The following is a 7,562-nucleotide window of genomic DNA, read 5'->3' as shown; positions in this document are numbered from 1 at the left end:
ATTTTTTGTGTGCATGCATGTGGTGAGGTCAGGAATTGACTTTGACAATCTTCCTTGTTCCCATCCCTCCTGATACAGAGAGAAAACACTTATACTTAAACCCCCATTCTTTGGCCAGTCTACCAAACCAGCTTGTCCCAGGGTTCCACAGTGCCCTGGTTACAGACAGGCTGTCACATGTGACCAACACTGATTGGCGCAGGGGAGCTAAACCCTCAGTTCACACTGAGCACTTCTCTCACCCTAATGAGCTATTTTCAATGCAAGTTAGCTTGATTTTGAAGGGTCAGCATAATTAATGATGTTAATCACTATTAAATGATGGGTCAGGCATTTAACTAAACAAGTATTAAAAGTAAATATTTAAATATAACCATGTTCTTAACAAAACCACCCCAATAAAAAGTCTTAAAGTAGACTGGCTTGTTGAAGAGGTAGCTTAAAACCTATTTAGCTAAGTTGTTCCAGTTTTGAGTAGGTAGAACCAAAATATTTCCCTAAGTTAATATGTCTTCATTATTTCTCTAAAATTCCCTTTACAGGTATGGATGTTCTCACATCAAACATAAAATTTTGCCCTATTTTTTTTCTATTAACCAAACTAAAATAAGCAGCACTAGTTTTTTCTTCACAGATTTTTTTTAAACTGCTAAAACATTTTGTACCACTCAGACAGAGTTGTTGATAGAGTAGCCCATGGTTAAAGTGTCTATTCTGTCTGTAATTATAAAAAATGATATATCATTCTACATATTTGGGGGATTCTGTGTGATATTTTCTCATATATATATATTGCAAAAAAAAGAGATCAAATCATGATAGCATATTTACTACCGCAAACATTTATCCTTTTTTTTTGTATTAAGAATTACATTACTTTATACAATGGCTGAATTAATTTACATTCCTACCAGAGGCATTTAAGGCCCTGCCTTTCTCCTTTCTTTTTGCCCTTCAATATGTTGGATTTACTTTGTTGTGTTCATTTTCCTTTTCATATTCCTCTTTAAAACAATACCCATTATACCTAATGTAACTGATATTAAGGTGGGTTAAGGTACTATCCACTGTAGTTTTGATGTATAATTATATCATGATTAGTGTTATCAAGTATCTTTTTAAATTTATTTTGCAATTTATTAAGTTACGTTATTTACTTTCCAAAAGTGACCCCCTTCCAGAGTTCTTCACCTCGTTCCCCTCCTTTTTGTCTCTGAGAGGGAGCTCCCTAAATCACCAACCCATCCCGCACCCCAACTCTCACCACACCACCCCAAGCATTTTCCTTCCCTGGGGCATCAAATCTGTTATTAATCATGTTCATACACATATTTAGCCATTATAGTTTCAGAAGTCTTTATTCCGATCATTTACACATATTTCAAACAGACTATCATTATTACTGTTTTTAATATCATTAGTGGATATACTACTGATTACGATATATTTCATGCATTCTAATTCCTTGTCCTATAGACAGTTTACAAGCATCTTCTCCCGTGTATCCTTCCCACCGTGCTGGTTCTTTCTTTGGCTGAGAAGGAAGATTTTAGTTTGAGATAAACCCACTTGTCTTTTTATCACTGGCCCACACTGATGTCCTAAAATATTATCCAGATGTGTTCTTCTTATAGTTTCATTTCTCCACTTTTGCTTTTTCACTTACATTTTGAGCAGACTGTTGTAGGCCTACCTCCGTGTTTTTGTGTGTATATATTGTTTTCTAAAACCAGTTAATGAAAATACATTGTGTTCCTAAGGTATGATTTTATTTTATGCCAACATTGGCACTCAGAGATGAATGCTGATTAAGTATATTCATAGCTGTAATTTTAAAATGTGTTCTAATACATCACAGATAACCTGACCAGCATTTATCTCTTTTGTGGTAGATAGACAGCAAACGAATTTGTCAAGGGATCAACAAACATTATCAACCTCCTTTTGGAAGGAAACACATGAACACCACCAGCTATCCTTCTCTGAGTGCTTCCTTCCACACCAACAGACGTGATCAATGTAGGTGTTAACCTGTAGTTCTACCATGTGACAAACAAGGTTGCCAGTTCCAATAGTCTCCATGGCTCCTCTAAGCATCCCACCGATAAACAGAGTACTAAACACTTTGGAAATGAGTGTTTTCTGAGAAGCAAGCCTCAAGAAATAGGGAATTGGGTGTCACTTGTAGCTACCTAGGAAGAAGGAAAGCAGGTAGTTATCTTGGACCTCACGATGTTTCAGAAGACGGGCAGGTTGAATAGGAGTAGGTGGGAAGGGGTTGGAGAGCTTCAGTGCAAGGGACAAGGCAGGGTCAGATTGGGAGGTAACTAAGCAGGCAAGGAAGAGAAAGGATTTGCAATACCAAAAGAAGAGGACTCAAATTTATGAGCTTTTTTGAACTCTTAGAACCGGTTTTTTTTTTTTTTTGTTTGTTTGTTTTGTTTTTTTTGCTGAATCTTTGAAGGTTTACCCATCCGTATAGAAAAGAGATGAAAATATGTGCTTCCAAAATGATTACTTTAGCGAGCTGTTTAGTGGGAGTTCAAGAAAAATTCGAAGATCTCTCTGTGGCTGCACACAGAAACACATCCATTTGGGGTGTATGACAAATATCATTTTTTCTTTTGAGAAATCTGTGGATTAACTTTAATGTGATTAAACTTTTTATGGAGTTAAAGTTTTAAACATTTGGATACGTAAAGAGACAGAGATGAACACCCACGTTCTTTTTGTTTTTAATCAGTAGCTGCTTTTGAATGTTTACTTGGTCTTTCTAGTGGACACATGGAACATAACCTAGCTTAATAAAATATATTCGAGCTGACCCACAAGAGACCTTTTAACTAAACAATTTTTTTTTGGCCTAACATTTTGTAAAATGCTGTTCTCCCTGTATAGTGGAAAATGCTTTGCAATCTTTATTACAAGCTAAAATGTCTTTTAAAATTTGGACAGACACTGATGAGCAGACATAAAAGCAGTGAAACTTTGACTTATCTGTGTTCAGTCATTCCTCCCTACAGCTTATAAAAATGACAATTAATCTTTCACACAGAATGAAAATAATACCAACCCAGAGCAAAATGTTTTTAGAAAGTTTCGTTTTGGATACTAAACTAAGAAATGCAGGAAAAAACCTTTCTTTAGTTAACATGCTTTTTTTTTTATTTTTAAACATTTGAATTTTAAAAGGTTTTATTTGATTGTTGAAACAAAATATCTATTAACTTACATTTCTGTTAACTCAGTCACTTAACAGAAAAGTTATTACTTCACAAGATAACTTAACCAACCAAAGGAAACTAACCAACATGGTATCCATTTTCTGTCTTACTGTTGCAATACTGACTGCAGTGTATTTTTCACTATTTTTTTTTCTTTTTCTTAGAAAGAGTATGATCCAAAATAGTTGTATGCTTATTTAAATATTTCCCAGAGGCTTCATGCTTGTTTTCTACAAATTCACATGTAGAAGTGTTGAGATCCTTACTCAATGAGATGATATTTGTAGACAAACTCTGGAAGAGGGAATGAGGTCCTTGGGAAATAGCACTTGCGGGTGGGATTCCTTCTGCTGTAGGAGGAGACAAGAGAAGCTGATGACCTCTTTCTTTCTTCCATGTTAGGAGCCATAAATGAACTCTACCTGTACACCAGAAGAACATTCTCATCAGGATCCATTTACTAACTTGAACTTGGATTCCCAGGGTTCCATGATAGTGTGAAGTAAATGTCAGTGAGACCACATAGTCCTTGTCATTGGCTAAATCAACCCAAGATTAAAAACAATGATGGAAGATGTATCTGGGCTAGCAGCCTAAATCAAGAGGCTTATAGGTATTGGGGGAAGGAGGTGTGATATAAAAATGTCAGAAGGATTTTTGAGCATGTGGATATTGTAACTTATTCTCAGATGGCAGATGATGAATGATAGCAATTTAGTATCTTAGATTTGGAATATAACTACCTATTTATTTAAAGGTAAAGCAATGAACACAAGTTAGTGAAATGAATTGCTTGAGCTCACAAAATAACATAGAAGGACGTTGATGGACAGGAAGTAAAATTTAAAATTACGGTGAAATATTCGGGAGAAGAGAATTTATCCTAAAGTCTCACAAAAATATTCAAAACAGCACATTTTCTCTGATCTTTAAATAGGTTGTGGAAACAAGCTAAATATGAATGAATGATGAGTCTGTTAGGTACTGCTATAGATTATATTAGGCAGTGTTTATTCCTGGGACAAAATACCCTAGTAAGTTGGCTTTAAAGGACTGTCGCATGTTGTCACATGCTTTCTGATGTGCTGGTTTATGGTATAGACTTTGAGGTATGGAGCATACAGTACAACAAAGTAGCGCACCTATGGCTGCCAGGAGGCCAATCCAGAAAAAGACGCAAGGAATAGATAAGCTTTCAAAGGCACAAGCCATCCTCCCCCGCCCCCATCTTCCTAGTGAGAAACTTCATTCAACAAAGTGATCTGTCTGGACAAGTCAATCTCTCTGACTTTATCAGTGGGTTTCTCACACTCATGACATTAGTGAAACCGGTGTCTTTTATGATCTAGTTGTCTCTTAACCATCTGAGAGAGTTGAGGTAGGGAGCCAAGCCTGCCACATTGGAGGCACATAATCAAAATATAAAGGGGTTTTAATTTCCCATGCAAGTCCTTCTGCAACCAGCAGCAGTGAGTCACTTGTGACAGGGTAAGGGAGGTGGGGAAGTATCGGGGATAAAGGTATGCTTGGGACTATGATGAGAAGGCAAGTCAGAAAAGTGAGGCTTGGTCCATATGAAGACTTCTTTAGGGAGAGTGAGAACCTGCTCCACCTCGTTCATGTTGCAAGGTTCTTTTCTCGTGCCATCCAGTTCTGGTTTCAGATAACAAAAGGAAAACTGAACTAGCTTAATGAAACCACTAGAAAGGAGCTTGAACCCTTTCCAGACCCATCTGGACCTTTGTTCCTTTCAAACGGCTGTCTCATTCTTTTTCCCGGCACGGACAGGTTGAATGTGAACTTTTTCTTTCCCAGGGATGAACATCCCAGGGAAGGGATTCAGTGGCAAGGGCTGTCTCTCATCTGATCAGCGGTGACAGAGGCAGTTTTGTGTGACTGACATGTCCGACGTAGAACCACTAGAGTGTTGTAATGTGGGTGGGTTTCCAGATTCATAAGAAGAGAGGGAAGAGGTATTCCGAAGGCCGTTCCCTTCCCTCATCTCTCCCACCACGCCACTGCCAGGCCTGGTTTTAAGTCTCAGACACACATTTTAGGCGACTGATAAGATTTTATTATAACACCACACTGCAGAGTGGGGGAAATACAAAGATCTATTTCTGCCCCTGGCGATCCAGATAGCATGTCCTTCCCGTACCAGGTAGAAAATGTGAGTGTTCCTCCTTGTGCTAATTCAGCAGACATGGGAAGCTGATGAGAGCAGACAAGTAAAATAATAATTCTTTTGTATTCCGTTTTAATATGTATAGCTCACTTAGAATACCACGCTCGTGTATATATATATATATATATATATATATATATATATATATATGCATATATATATGACTGTTTATATATATATGACTCTATATATGTCTGTTTATATATATATGACTATATATATGTCTGTTTATATATATATATGTATATATATATGTCTGTTTCTAATATTGGAATGACCTAAGCTATGCTTTAAAGTATGAGATTAGTTACTATAGACTATCATGTCCAGTTGAAAACTGTTGGTCAAATGTCAACCTATGGCCAGGTCAGTTACTGTTGGATTCAGCACGAACTAGGAAAATATGGGCCAAGACAAACTGAACTGAGATTTGGACACACATTAAAACTACGTTGGCAACGTCATTGATGGAAATCTGCTCTACAGATTTAATTACATCTGTGACTGTAACCAAAAGACTTCTTCAGCTAGGAATCAGACTGGAAAATATATAGGGCACGTTAGAACATATATAGAGGTCCTGCTATAATTATGCATCAACAGCAGTATAGGAGTCATTATTTTCTAGCGCTAAGAACTGAACTAACGCCTTCTTGCATGCCATTCGGGTACTATACTCCCAGTCCCTTGATGATCAATGAAGACAAAGAAACCCTCCTAATAGGCACAACTAAAAAATAACCTGAAATATTTACACATCTAATCCTTTTCTCACAACAGGAGTTACAATGTAGCTATTATAATTTCTTTCCTCTGCAAAAGTAACTGTCACCCAGAAACTGGACTCTAACAAAATATAGGGGCTAAAACTCCCTCTAGTCTCCTAGAAGCGGCTTATTTTTTGTCATTTAAATTGTCTTTGCGGTGACAGATGTAAAAATGAGCAGCTTTTATGGAGAAAGGGTATCTGCGAGTAATCAGAAGCTGATGGAAGATACGCAAGCTGGGCTGAGAATGCATTAAAGGAAAGGAAGAAATGAGCTTGGAGAGGAGATGGGGACAAAAATAGAGATAGCTTCCAACCTCGGTGCCTGCACCTCTGCAGCCAGCACCATGCGGTTCTAGTCCAGGCCCCATGACTTGCTCTGGGCTCTGCTTTTCTCTGCTCTGGGTAAAAAGCATACTCAGCTTCTTTGACCTGCAGTGGGCCTGGTACATGCTGTAGGTCCAGGGAAAGACTTCAAACTTGGGGCTTCTGTTACTGCTCTTTTCAGCTGCCTGGAAATTCTTAAGGGATGGGGTCATAGTCAGAAGATGTGGGAGAAAGGGAAAGGACTCCAATAGTGACCGAGGAAGTAAGATGGCTTGGTCTTAAAGCACCCGGGCCTTTATGTGTGTGTGTGTGTGTGTTTGTGTGTGTGTGTGTGTGTGTGTGTGTGTGTGTGTGTGTGTATGTCACTGCTTCAAGAGAGAGCAAAGAAAATGCCTTCATAGAATAGAATGGCTGCACAAGGCAAAAGAGTAACCTCTTGACTCCCTACAGGTTCTGGGTCTGGCTTAGAGTGGACTTGAACCCGAGGTTTCTGAGATCACAGTAATCCCTTCCAGGGCATTTTAGACCTAGAGAAACTTAGCCTTACAGCTGTCGGTGACCCCGGAAGCATATACCCTGCAAAGTGAGAGCAAGGGCAAGGCCCCGAGCTGGCTGCTGTGGTTCAAAGCCCACGGCCTGAGTCCTGTAGTTAGGACCTGACCTCCTAAATACATTCAGACTGAATAGCGCAGCCTTAAGATAGTTTGCCTAATTTCAGGATCAAAGGATGTGGTTTCACAAATATGGGTTTTTAGTTTGGCTCAATGTCGTCTTGAAAAGGTGGAAGAGATGACATATTTGCGGGGGGAAATTGGCAGGTTTCATCTTACCTGCAAGTCTACCTACAATATCCATTTTAAAGTACTAAGCATGGAATGTTCTGGGGTGATGGAGAAGGACAGAGATTTTTTTTTTCCCCCAAAGCAACGCTGACTTTCTATTTCTAGGGAAAGTCGTGAGTGTGGACTGACGCCTTGGAGCAATAAAGAAAATGTCCTGTTCTCCTGTCCAAAAAAAAAAAAAAAATCGTTCAGCAAGCATTCCTTCTGGTGGACTGACC

Source organism: Micromys minutus (genome assembly GCF_963924665.1).
Source record: "Micromys minutus genome assembly, chromosome: 19".
Taxonomy (NCBI): Eukaryota; Metazoa; Chordata; class Mammalia; order Rodentia; family Muridae; genus Micromys; species Micromys minutus.
This window is presented reverse-complemented; position numbering follows the sequence as displayed.